This window comes from Mus caroli, unplaced genomic scaffold (genome assembly GCF_978045245.1).
Source record: "Mus caroli unplaced genomic scaffold, Mus_caroli_1 scaffold_4, whole genome shotgun sequence".
In the NCBI taxonomy this organism is placed as follows: domain Eukaryota; kingdom Metazoa; phylum Chordata; class Mammalia; order Rodentia; family Muridae; genus Mus; species Mus caroli.
This window is the reverse complement of record NW_028227259.1, coordinates 65182222-65196457: the sequence shown is the minus strand read 5'-3', so window position 1 is coordinate 65196457 and position 14236 is coordinate 65182222. Positions and strand designations below refer to the sequence as shown.

Sequence of the window (14236 nt, the reverse complement as noted above, 5' to 3'; positions counted from 1 at the left end):
ATTTCACATAGATAAGCATATTTTTATCATAGACACAAGATGGGAAGTCAGAGGGACCCATATATAGTCTAACTAGGGGCAGGGTAAATTCAAAATAAAATTAAGAGTGGAGAAGCACTAAATAAAGATAAAGCATTTGCCTATCTGATTACTTATGAGATGCACTGTCTCTTATTGGCAAGCATGCTATGTACTATGTACTTCATGAAGATGATCAAATGAGACAAATGGGTGGTTTTAAAACATATTGCCTAGTAAAAACTGTCTTTATCCTGAGCATAGAGAGAAGAGATTAGTTTCAGAGGTGTTTTATTCTTTGGAATTCCCCACCCCCCTGGGGGGAATCAATGGAAGAAAATTCTCTCTGGTGCTCTAGAAACTATTGAAAAATCAACATCTAAGCATTTACAGCTCAGTGAATAGATGAGGGGTAGGTCCTCTTTAGGTAGAAGAAAGAACAGCTCAATCAGGTGTGACTACCGGGACTTTCTTAAAACGCTCACAAAACCTACAGGGCAGACTTTGTGTTTTGATTGCTAAACCAGACCAAAGCTACTGTAGTGAGGATGTGAGCACTTCCACAGGAAAAAATATAAAACCATCACACTGGATACTACAGAAACCATGTGGAGAGAAGAAAGCGCAAGCTTGCGTGTATGGCTTTGAAGGTCTGCACCTGCTGTAGGGCAGAACTGAGATGTTGTGTCAGACTTCGCTCACAGAGGAGTGGCACCATGTATTTTAAAGAGAGTTAAGAATATTACCAAAAAAAAAAAAAAAAAAAAAAAACCAATATTACCTTTCCAGATAGAAAAACACTGACATGGGGATTTGTTTCCTAAAGGAAGAACAGCGATAAGGCTGGTGTGTGAGTAAAAGCAACCACTGTACTAAGGCGGCAACTGAAGAACTTTTCAATCTATGCCCTGATTCCTGGCATGCTTAGCTACAAAGAAATACTGAGTTAGCATCTCTTTTCCCAGATCAACAAAAACTTTCATGAGAAGCTGGGACATTTTTATCCTTTTCTTTTTTTGTCTTCTAAACTAGATTTAGGAACTAGGTATTTGGGGATGGAGGTTGCATTTATTTCTACAAACACACACACACACACACACACACACACACACACATGCACACACACAATTAATTCCTTTGCAATCACACCTCCGTGTGTTGAAATCTATCCAGCTGAAATACTTTCTATCAGGAACTGAAGATTACATAAAATGCACAAATTAAAATAACTATGGTTTTCCTTCTTAAATCCCTCTAAACCTTCGTATTTCTTTCTTATAAAATCCCACCCGCTGTGTGTGGCCTGCAAGACGTTACTTATTATTGCAGCCTACTCTTCCCACTTGTTCTGTTTTGTATGTTTTTCTTTTATTTCCTCTAAGTTTCCTGCATTTTGCTCCCTCTAAGGTTTCCCAAATGTTGTTCTTTGCCTGAAACACATCTTCGCCTCCCCTGTTTATGCACGGTGCCCTGCTCACTCCCACTCCTTCATTTCTCAGCTTAAATGTCTCTTGTTTAAAAAAAGACTTTTTTTTTTTTTGAGTTACCAATCAAAACTGTTCCTTTTCCTGACTATTCTCTACCATAAAACATCATTTGTTCCAATACCCTAAATGTCGTAATTAGTTTGAAATGAATGGGCAGACTGATAGGAATCAGACAAAATGATGACAAATACTACTTTTATTAGTTTAGACAGCATGTCAGGCATGGAAAATTGCACACAGATTGAGATTTCCCAGGGTTTCTCAGCTAGGAGGAGTAGAACAGATTTCTAGTTTCTGAATGGCAGCCTACAGAAAGCGCAGGGTCCCTGAGGCTGATGATGCCTTCCAAGTGCACCCAGTAACTTATCCCTATCACTGGGCTGACTGGATGCCATGGGTGTGGGGGGTGGGAGCAGGAAGGGTTACTCTCCCTCCACACGAGAATATAGGATTGGGGGTAGCAGAAAAGCATTTTCTCCATTTTCAATGCAAATTTGATAATTTAAGCCAAACATAATGAATGACTATTTTAGACTTTAGAGATACGTTATCAACAAGTTCATATCTTTTAAATATAACGATGCATGTATATGTTAAAACAAAAATACATCTATAGTTCTGCATGAATGTACTCTGGAAGAAGCATCATATATTTATTTATAACTAAGTATGTTATATTCATGGTATATATGCCATGTATGCATATACATAGTGCATATACAGATCTCTCTGTCTCTGTCTCTCTCTCTCTCATTCACATGTACGCGCTCACCCACCTGTATACATGTTAAATACTATAACTATTTGGGTACAACCTGCCTTTACAATCATATTGTAAGCTTCAAGAATATATAAATGTTGCCTACTTTATTAACTTCTGTGTCTGGGGCCCAATCACATCCCAAAATATGTATTAAAATAAGTAGAATGTTAAAAAAATATTTACAGTATGATTTGGTTTAAGACTCAATAATAGCTGCAGTGGATATTATGACTGTTGTACTGCAGCTCACAATAAAATAATCTTACAGTGATTGGTTTATATTATTGCTTGGGATGTGTTTTTCTAAGGTTTCTATTTTAGACATCCTCAAGTTTACCTCAAGGGAAGTTTGTCTTCCAATGATGATAATATCAGGAAAGAAAACTCACATTTGCAAAGGCCACAGCTCCGGAATCATCAACTCAGGGAGGAACAGCATTTGGGGATAAAACAGCAAAAGAAACACTATCCAGAACAAATAAAGGCAGCAATGCAAACTTACTTCTCTAGAACGCAAGGTCAGCAGGTCGCTTGATTCCTCAAGAGAACTTAAAAATCTGTATTTTTAGTGTAAATCTCCATTTGGGGAACCAGTTAAAATCTGCTGAACACTATGGCCCAAAACCTTACTGTAGGCTTCCTGCCTTCACACTCCCTTGCCCCAGGTGCCTAGTTTGTGACCTCAGTCTTCATTAAAGACATCCTGTGGTCTGCTCTCTTATCAACTCCTGTCTTGCATTTCATTTACCCTTACAGTGGTAATACTAGAGCTTTCAATCATCTTCCTAGCAGTGCAGTTTCATTGGTTCATAAGGAGTCTATTCCTGACCCTGGGTGGTACCTACCTTATCATTTGTTTTTCTAAAAAATCCTGTTTTATTTTAAGCTTTCAAATCTTTCCATAAGTATACTATTTAGCCAAAGGGGGAAAGAATGAGCCAAACATTATTTCCAAGCTCCCATACTGGAAAACAGATTTTTTAGAAAAATGTATCTGGTGATTCAACTTTGAAAACAGAGAGGGAAAAAAATGGGCACATCAAAATGATGTAATTGTCGGCCTAGTGGATGTGTCTCCTCTACATATCCTTTGAGCAACAGTTAGGCTTTGTGAAATGTCTTAGCAATGATTTTCTTAAGAGATGCTCTACCAAAAAAACAGTAAAGTTTTAGTATTTAAAAATGTGAACATGTTATCAGTTTTAAAATGTGGCCTTTCCCTCTATCTCCTACCTGTTTCTCAGAACACATTACTGTGTCCCAAACTATGACACATTGTTTAATAATAATTTAATCTTTTTTTTTATTTTACATAGGGAAACAGTTTTCTTAAAGGTTTTCCAGACAGATTTTTATCAATGTCTCACTGTTCTGTTTCCTTGTCTTTCGGCTAAAACCTACGGTAAACCATCTTAACTGCCAAGCTGGATGTATGTAGAGTTGTAGGTGTAAATAACTCATAGGAAATGCTGACAGTGTAAGCACGTAGGCAATAGCAATTCCATTTCGACGGTTGCCTGGCCAACAGCAATCCATTTTAAGTTGAAATTCCACTTAGGAAGGAGTAAGAATATAAAAATATTCATATTAGCATAAAACTCTCAGCTCTGGTGCACAAATGAGTTTCTAAAGTATTAGTGTTATAGGAAAACGTACACCACTCATTTTCTTGAGATTACTTAATGCTTTCCCTTAAGATATTTTAACATAGGTTGCTTCCCCACGTTGTGGTGAGTAGTTGAATGAGCTGAACTTTTTCGCAGCTGTCATGTCTATTGTGGTCTGGCTATACCAACCACTTACTGGTCTTCTTGTGGCGAGGAGTTAAGTGATGCCTTCAAAGCAGCTCGTACAATAACTAAGAGCCACAAGGAGTCAGCTTAAGGTGTTGAAGTATTGCACCTTAATAAAGCAAACATTAACTAAGGCCCTATAATAGGTACGCCAGGAATCAAGAGCAAACAGTAAGGAGGGGCTTAGTGCATAGCCAAAGTGCACAGGTAACTGATAAGGACTTTTCACTGAATGAAAACTGCAGGTCAGGGATAAATGATCAAGAGAGAATACTGGCTACTACTCAATACTAGGAATACCATATCCCCCAGGGGAGGAAAAATTAACCTCAGAAAAGAAGTCTGTGTGATAAACTATATTTTTAATTTTATAAAAATTAGCATACAAACAATTGGGATATGTTCATACATACTTTGCTTTGGCTGATCATCCCCGCAAGCACCCTCCTCTGTTCTGGCCTTCCCCTTACTTCCTTTCCCTTCGGAACTCTTCTGTGGCTTATGTGTTACACTTATTGCTACCTTCTTTGTATTTCCTTATAACCCTTCTTTGAGATTCCCCCTTTTATCTGGGTGGTAGTAGCACACGCCTTTCATCCCAGCACTTGGAAGGCAGAGGCAGGATGATTTCTGAGTTTGAGGCCAGCCTGGTCTACAAAGTGAGTTCCAGAATAGCCAGAGCTACACAGGGAAACCCTGTTTGAAAAAAACTAAAACAACAACAACAACAAAACAACAACAACAACAACAAATATCAAAGAAAAAAGAAAACAAAATTATTCCCCCCTTTCCTCTTCTGGTCAGTCCTCTTTCTAGTTTCAGAATATACCACACCTATATAGACACACATCTTCACAAATATAATATAAAAACTAAAATCTACATTACCCATATGGAATAAAGCACACTGTGTTTGCCTTTCTGAATCTAACATACTTAACTGCATAATTTCTTGTTCTTTCCATTTTCCTGTATATGTAAAGGTTTTACTTTTCTTTAAGGGTGAATACTTTTAAACAACTTTTTATAGCAAAACAGAATAGTGTACAAGGTATAGGCTTTGTTAGGGTTTTACTGCTCTGAACAGACACCATGACCAAGGCAACTCTTATAAGGACAACATTTAATTGGGACTGGCTTACAGCTTCAGAGATTCAGTCTAATACCATCACAACAGAAGCATGGCAACATTTAGGCAGACATGGTGCAGGAGGAGCTGAGACTTCTACATCTTCATCTGAAGGCCACTAGAAGTCTGACTGTCACAAGGTTAGGAGGAAGGTCTCATTGCCCACTCTCATAGTGACTCCTTCCTTCAACAAGGCCATGCCTACTCCAACAAGGCCATACCTGCTAATAGTGCCACTCCCTGGGCCAAGCATATTTAAATCAGCACACCATATCACAGGCTTTTCAATACTATCTTCCTTGTTTACAGGCTATATGTTTTTAGCTGAGTTAACTTTCAGTTCCTACAAGTATTAAAAAGGTGATCATGGCAGAACCTTATCCTCAGCACAACTGAGAGGGCTAAAAATGCAAATATATCAAAATACATGGTTCAAAACCAGAAATATAATTTGTTTTTCCCACAGTTAATTAACCTGATTACTTCCAAGGCTCAAGGGGGCAAGTATAGCCAAAATATCATCAGTCAGTTCTAGTTAGGATGCAGACAGAAGTTGCTGTAGTTTGTATCGGAAATGTCTCTTACAGATTCATACGTCGACACCAACAAGAGGTCCAGTGTTGGCGGGTGGAAACTTTGGTCATAGTCTTAATCACGGTAGTAATAAACAGATTAGAACAGTATTTTAGTGTATTTTCCAGAGTGGCCCTGAACTGCTAGAAGGTATGGAATGAAACAATCTATGTGCAGAAGAGCAATACTGCATCAACATTCTTCTACATGGAATTTAAAGATTCCATGTATAACTACTGAGAATGGAGTGCCTGCTGAGTCTGAATCACTTGTGAACAAAAACAAGTTGAGAAAGAAAGGGTTTGTCTTATTCCATCTGACCACAGTCAGGCATTGAGGGAAGCTGAGGCAGGAGCTAAAGCAGAGACCCTTGTTGCTGGCAAGAGATGCTGCTTGCTGGCATGTTTCCCACAGTGTGCTCCATTTGCTTTCTTATATAATCCAGGGTCATGTGCCAGGATGGCACCTCCTAAAGCAAGCTGGGCCTTCCCACATCAGTCTATAAAGAACACATGCCACAGGCCTGCCCATGGGACAAGCAGAGGATTGGCCTTTTCCCCCCGGATGACTTCAGCTTGTGTCAAATGGAACAAACACACAGACAGGCATACAGACAAACAAAATCCTTAACCAGCAGAGACCCCATTCTGAAGCAGAGAGGGGGAGGGAGGGAGGGAGGGAGGGAGGGAGGGAGGGAGGGAGGGAGGGAGGGAGGGAGGGAGGAGAGAGAGAGAGAGAGAGCGAGAGAGAACTCAAAGAAGTGTATTGTAGAACCATTGCTATCAGAGAGGTTAGGAGATAAGATGCTAATCAAAGGATATAAAAGTTGAGTTAGATAAAATGAACAAATAGATTAAGTGTACAATACATAATTAAACTCTATACCAGTTTATAATAGCGGCACACCAAGGGATGTAGTTATGGAAGAGGTGAGAACACAAGCTGATTTATATTTAGTTCTCCAGTTCAATTTTCATGTCAAATTGCATGTTCAATAATATCAATTCATAAAATGCAATATTCAAAAGTACAATATTTGTAAATTAATATATTATGCTTATTTACACCTATGCATTAAACATTGTGAAATATTTGCCTGCTGCACCCACAACTTTACATTATATATATATATATATATATATATGTATATATATATATATATATATATATACATATATGTGTGTCTGTCTGTGTGTGTGTATTTTATTAAGTTACATTTCCAACACTACATTTTCTATCTAGCAAAATAATATTGAGCGTTTTATATAAAATGAGTGATTAAGTTTTATGTGTAAGCAATTCTGGCTATCAGATATTTTCAAAGTATTGAGAAGAAAGTGAAACGTGAACTTAGTTCTTTGAGAATCATGGGCAGAAAAAAAAAAGCGATAGAAATAAGTGCTCTGAGGAGTTGCTAATTCCTAGGTGCCTTACATGCAAAATCACACTGCTCCTGCCAACATTATTTTTACAGATGGAGAAACCAGGGCCCAAATGTCAATATATGTACTCAAATGAGTGTGCTCAAACCGTCTCAGCCCACTGAGCATGTTGAGCTCCATCTTGAATGTGGCCTTTTCAGGCTCAGCATCGGGGTGGTGTTCACCAGAGACAATCCCTGGAGAAGACTGGCTTGGATCTATCTGTCCTTATGTTCCTACATGATGGTGTAAGTCACTCCCATCTTTTCAAAGAGCTGCTGGTTGTCATGCTATGAGCTCCTACACGTGAATTGCTTGGAGCAGTAGCTGTCCTGTAAGTAGTCAGTGGATGTTGGCACTGTGATGGCCTTAGAAAAACAGGAGAGACCGAGAAAAAGAGAGAAGAAAGCTGGGATGGAGAGGGTTTCTATGCATCACCTCTTTCATGCCAGTGCATAATGGGTAGATAGGGATGAGAGCAACAAAGGCAGAAGAGCGGGTTAAACTGTTCCATTTGCTCTGCTATCTAAAAATCTAGGAACTAGGGGTAGGGGCAGGTCACCTTGGAGCAATTCCAGCCTTGATGGGAAAATAGTGAGCACAGATTGCCACTCCAGAAGCCTGGCAGACGACGTATCTCCATATCTTAATTCTTATAGAAAGTCAATTTCTTTGTCCACTTTGTCCTCTTAATGCGTCACTTTAAATAATTTATGCTGTACTAATACAGCTTAGATGTGCTCAATTTATCTGCTCTTCACTACTGAGCCTCTTTCAACTTCAATTAAGCCCGCATTTATAAAACTGGAAGAATTCTTTCAGCTCAGAGTTGTGGCATACCTATAAAATATGTATCAGTTGTTTGGCTAGAGACTGGTGATTAACAAGCAATTAATAAAAGGTAGCTTTTACCATCTTTCCCCAGCTATCTCCTCACCCCACCCACCCCAAACCCGCATATGAAGATTCAACAGACCAACTTAGCACTCAGGAGTGGTGTATGTAGTCTGTAGTGGAGAGGCATTTATTTTACCTACCACAACTGCTATTAAATCACACGTTTACCCTGCAGCGCAGTAGTCTGTCCCCTGGGAGAGATGGCATCTAGAGATCGTTTTGTAGTTGTTTACCGTGTATCTTCAGGGTTGCCTGCTCAAAGTATGCAACAGAAAAAAAAAATTGAAAATCTCGGATAACTGAACGACATGATTAAGGAACTAAGATGGTGTAAGGACACACGTCCAAACTATCTTATAAAACCAACTGTGAAAAGTAACATGTTAAAAGTTGCCCCCCCCTCCCCGTGACACCATAACTGATGTAAGAATACTTGTATATTTGATGGCCTGTCTTGTTCAGAGAAGGATTTAAGAAGGCTAATGAAGATTGGGGGTGTGGAGGTAGTGGGGGGAATATATGAGCGCTGTTAGGAGAGAAAGAAAAAGAAACTGGGAGCGCAGGAGGAAGATGAGTCCGGGAAAGAGCAACTCACAGAAAATTTGTAATAAATGGCGTGGAACGTGGAAAGTAAAACTAAAAGCAAAATAAATTAATACATAAAAATAAAGAAATAAAAAGAAAGAAACAAAGAACAAACAAAAGAAAAATACACAGACAAAAAGAATTCTGCAAGTCTTTTGGGAGAAAATGAAGGCAATTTGCCCAGGGCCTTCTGTGAAACCTGTGTAAAGGACGCTGCAGCTCAAGCATCTCTTTACCCATGGAAAGATGGTGGTTTTGGATGGCAGTTGGTGATGTGGACTCATGAAGGCCTGAGCTCCTGGGAAGCCTCTCACCCTGTGAGCTTCACCCATTATCTTATTTTCATAATAAGGTTCGCATCACTGTAATTGCTTCACTTTCGTCAACAGATACAGCAGGAAGATAAGTAAGCACTTTCATGTTTTGAGGGAGAAACTCAGGGAGGTAATCTATTAAAAACAAACAACAAGCTCAAAACAGGAGGATGAAGCAGGTCAGCAAGGATCCTGCTGGTTCTCAGGTTGGTTTCTGGGATTCTCTCTCTCTCTCTCTCTCTTTTTTTTTTTCATTGTATCACCAAGATCAGACAAGGACTGATTCAAAGACAGAAAGGCCTTCCAGACTCAAACAACCCCCAGGTTTGAGACCTAGTTTCCCAGGGATAAGTGTTCCTCAGGCCATTGGGTGTTATGCTCCTCCTCCTGAGATTCATCTAAAAAAAGGGATCTTAGAATTTGGTCGCAGCGGTGACTGGGGAGAATCCGACTTTGGGTTTGGTGGATAGACTTATTCCTGGAACCTAGGAAAACGGGTGTCCTAGATGTGTGTGAAGTTTGGGAAACACTGAGGCTACAGGGAAAGTTCTCGGTAGTGTAGCGCTTCTGCAATCAGAGGCGGCTGGATCCACCCCACTGGCCACCAGCCCAGGTCAGCACGCACAGTCCCAGCAACGAGTATCTGTAACCCAGGGAGGGTCTCAGCGGGAGGGTGGCAGGGCCAATCCCCCGCCCGGGGGACGCGCCCTTCCAGGGTCCCCACTGGGCAGACGCGCTCCAGGTGGCCTGGGCGGCAGGCGCGGCCAAGCGGCAGGCAGGCTGACTCAGCCGCGCAGCAATGCTGCGGAACCGGGACGGCCTGCCCCGCCGCCCCCGCCGCTGAGCTCGGGCCGCCCCCGTCGGCCGCGGATCCCCGCCCCCGGGGTTCGGGAGGAAGCAGCCGGGCGCGGCGCCGAGCACCTGGGCGGCCCGGGCGGGCGCGGCTTCCGGGGCTGCGCGCTCGCCCGCCGAGCCCAGCCGCGTTCCCGCCTCCAGGTGCGGCGCGGGGTCCGCCCGCTCGCCCGCCCGCTCGCCGCCGGGGACAGCGCCCCACGGGGACGAGCCGGCGCTGCGCTGCCGGGGCTCGCTGGCCGCGCGCGAGCGAGGCGAGTCCCCGGGGTGCGCTGGCCGCGGTCCGGTCCCGGGTGCGAGAACGCAGCGCTTTGGGACGCGTCGAGTGCTCGGGCGGCTCTGGATTGTGTCGCTCGGATTGCGCTTCCCGCGAGTGGGCGTCGGAAGAGAAACCAAAGGCGGTAAGTGATTAGAAAGCTGCGCTTGCTTCTGGGATTTGACCCGCACGATTGACAGTCCAGTCAATCAGACTCTGTCTCATCCTCCTCTGCCCCCGACCAAAAACTGCCTGGGCGAGTTCCAGGCGCTGAGTTCTTTTCTCAGTGGAGGTAATGACTTGGGGCTCTGTGCTCCCCCTGCACCCCCACACCCTTCTGGTTACACACTTAAGACGGCAGCCCTGTTAATTAACTTTAATTACAATCATTCGGCCTCCACCTGCCTGAACCCAGCACTGTACCAGGGGACCTCTCTGGAGTGCGGTTACCAGGCAGCTCTTTCACCTTTAGTGTGGGAAGCAGTTCTCATGGGAAAATTGGTGTCCATCTATTAATTGAAGTAAGTTTTTATTTTACTTCATTCTGATATTTTCTTTAGTCTTGGATTTCTTGTTGGCGATCTGAAGTTTCTTTGACTTGGAAGGTTTGTGAAATTATATTGTGAATTATATTTGATATTTAGAAAAAAAATACAAGAAGTGATAAGATACACTGTGTGGAAAACTGTCTCAGGCTCTTGTAAGTTAGATGAGAGATACCAAGTTTGTCCTTGAAGTACAGGACACTTAGTAGCACATAAGTTTAATTTTTTTTTAAGTATTGGAATACGCTATTTTTAAAAGTACATTTAATCGGATGTCATTGTTATTCCCAATAATAGCTTTTTACTTACAAGCCCAGTATCGATTTTCTTCACTTAAGCTTTGTACACTAGAAGTGTATGGAGCATTGCCTGTAAGTAAGTGGAAGATGGCTATGGATGCGGTAACTTTTTTTAAAGGCGAGGAATTACGACAAGATTTTTATTCATGACTTTTATACACTTGCAAGAGAAATATGGAGGGAAAGGCACATGGCATTCCACCGTTTAACAATGTTTAATAGAGAGAAAATAAAAGTGGGTCGTGCAAGTAGGCTATATCCTAAAATGGAAATATCCCCTGGCTCCTGTCCAACGAGAGATTGAACACACATTTAAGGTGGGTCTTCACACCAAGAGGGTTTTATATAGAGTTGATGTGTCGCAGCCATTTTTTTTTTTTTAAATAAAATGTACCTAGAGAGTAAGTCAAAAAGCTTGTTAAAACTAATTTATATGTGTCTGCTGTTTTGTATTCTTTCCTTCCACTCCTCGGCCTGTCACATGTAGTTTTTGGTTTTTTTTTTTTTTTTTGGGGGGGGGGAGTTGCTTGTGAAAAGAGAGGCTGAGGGTCCACTTAGAAACAAATTCTTGTTTTCCTGACATCTCAGGTTCCCAGTTGTGAGGCTCATGGGCACTGGATGAATGCTTTTCAGATTGAAGTACTTTTAGTTACCATGGTTAAATAGAACTCAAGTTCTACTGGATTGCAGTTCTTGTTTCTTACATTAGCATTTGGAAACGGAAGTTTTAAAAACCTGCTTCTGAGGATTCTGGGTGATGATAGACTTCTCCAGGTCCTAGAAGAAGACTTTGCCTTTTGTTTTGTTACTTCCTAACTCATTAACTTGCAGCTAACGAACTCAATGTGGTGAACTTGACCATAAAATTCAAAGTATGAACGACAGCCGCAGCTTTAATAGTTTCTGTTGTCATGTGCTCCACCCTTTCTTCAGACTTCTGCATTGGAGCCACTTACTGGTCTTTTGCACATGCTAAGTTGTGGAGTGTTTCTGATTCTTTGTAAAAGGCTAATCAGGCGATGTCTTCTTATTGGTCCTGGAAATATGTGTTAACTTTTACCCAAACACATTGAATATAAACATAGTGGATGCCTCCTTAAGTCATTTCTACATTAGAGTTTACTATTTTAGATTTTAAAAACATTGGCCACTGCGTGAATATATGGCTATATGATGTGAGTTTGATCCCCAAGACCCAGAGCCTCATGTTGGGAAGAGACAACTGACTCTAGCAAGTTGTCCTCTGATCTCCATGCAAATGCTGTGTCACTCCCATACATGCACATACACATGTACACACATAGAAACAATGCATTAACATATGTAAAATATGTCACCCGAATTAAATATATAATATTAGTAAGGTCATTTGGCTCACTTTTTCCCCTTGATTGGGATAGCAGTGGTATTCTCTTTTAATTATTTGGTGTAGAAATTTTCTTCAAGTTTTTACTCAGCACAAGCAGACTTCTCTACTGATGCTCAAGTGAGAACAAATGTGCTCTACTATGCATGAGGTAGGGATTTTGTTGAAAGCTATTTCTGAGAGGTGGAGAGAATTATTTTCTGACTTTTATGTGTATCTAGGGGTGGATCGTTGCAGGAAGAAGTGGTTCATCATTCCTGAAGGTTCTCAAAAAAAAAAAAATACAAAAAAAAAAAGCAAAAACAAAACAAACAAAAAAGCACCACAGGTTATGCTGTGTGGCCGAGCATGCAGAGAGAAAGGCCTGGTCTGTCCAACAACAAGGAAAACTGATCGTTTCCCTGGTTAGCAGATGACTTGGAAGACTGGGGGTAGAGATGGTCAGAAGGACTGTGGAGAGAGTTTCACTTCATTCACAAGAAGTGCGGACTCTTCATCTTCCAGGTCTTCAGCTGACTTCAGCTGCCATTCTGACATTAGGACTTATTGAACTCTGGATCCCTCCCACCTGCTCCGCCTTCTTGCTGTGGCCTGATGTTTATCTGCTCTCCCTGTGCCTCCTTCATGGCCTTTGATCTCCTTTCAGGTGTTGGTGTCTCCACCTGTGACCTTTCTTCTTGAAACCCTGTTGAGTAGCTCCCTTCCTCTGACCTCAGCCCTTGGAAAGACCTGATTTGCTGCAGTCTTTAGTTGTATTATTTAAGTTGATGGGAGATTTCTAGAGTCCCTGATCACTTCTAAAGGATGGTGTCACACGTGTGTGATTGAAATAAAGCATTACACTGCAAACCCTGTAAATATTAAGGTCACAAAGCTGAGTCTTCATGCTGTTTCAGAGTAAGTGCTATTTTGCATACATTCTGTTCTTCTGAGAATGTTGTCCTGTCTCCCAAGCCCTTCCTTACTTGGACTGGGCTGTTTGTCTCAGGGCTGGTTGTTTATACCCACACCGGTGCCTTTGCTTATTGTCAGGCCTAAGCCTGCTCTTTTTTTAACCTACTGGAGGGAGGACACTGATTCTTTACTTTGTAGCCCTCGATGCTGTTCTCAAGTGAGATAAGAAGTACTGTTATCTTGAACTGAAAATATTTCCCGCTATTATCTTGGAGAGAGCAGTGTCCCCTAAATATTTATTGAAGGATGTAAACAAAGAGACATATAACTTCAGAGACAGTTGAAGTACTTGTCTTCTCCTAAGAACAAGAGACTTTAAGAATCACAGAATCAAGAGGAAGCTCTTGAATTCAGTTGGAAAAGAGGTCAGGGTGCTATTTATAAATGCAGAGAGGAAACATTCACAGTAGGCTATTTTGAAACATCTGGTTGTTGGTCTAAAAATGTGGCTCTTAAATTCAGAGACATGGTGAATAGATATTTGTACTACAACGTTGAGATGTAATGCACACACAAAAAAGTGTGTCTGTCATAACTCTACATGTCAAGTTCTTTGTATTGCACTGTAGTAATGTTTCAGTTTTTGTCTGGATTAATTGAATGTTAAAGCTGTGCTCACTATATCACAAAATGGAACAGAGAAAAGAAGAGTGTATGCCTGTTTGTGTCTCAGTGCAAGATTTTGAAAGGATTGGGCTCAGCTACAGATATGCTATAGACTGTAAGTTGGGGCTAGAAAAGGGCCTGTTCCTAGCAGAAGAGATGCAGGTATTGGAGCACATGGGTAGGCATCGAACAACTGGTGCAAGTTTCAGTTCCTTGTGGAAACCCTTCAAAGGGCCTGTGAATATCTAATCATCTCACCCTCCAAAGAGCCTAGAATTGTGTCCATTATAACATCTTTCTTTGGTTGCTCTCAAATTATGGCTTTGCTTGGCAGATCTCTCCATTAGAATTTGAAAGAATTTTCAAACCTCAGCTCAT

The 14236-nt window shown here is 41.4% G+C and overlaps 1 protein-coding gene across 4 annotated transcripts in view; it reads left to right on the top strand.

Annotated features, from left to right (window-relative positions):
• Positions 1-9166: 9166 nt before the first annotated feature.
• Positions 9167-14236, top strand: part of Arap2 (ArfGAP with RhoGAP domain, ankyrin repeat and PH domain 2) — a 166028-nt gene continuing 160958 nt past the window's right edge. For 2 of the 4 annotated variants that reach the window (XM_029477281.2, XM_021162421.3), the window contains exon 1: positions 9967-10233. The gene's annotated coding sequence lies outside the window, so the exon portion shown is untranslated. Of the gene's footprint in view, positions 9187-9966; positions 10234-10296; positions 10610-14236 lie in introns of those variants that run through there. The other 2 variants (XM_085836702.1, XM_029477280.2) reach the window with 2 other exon arrangements.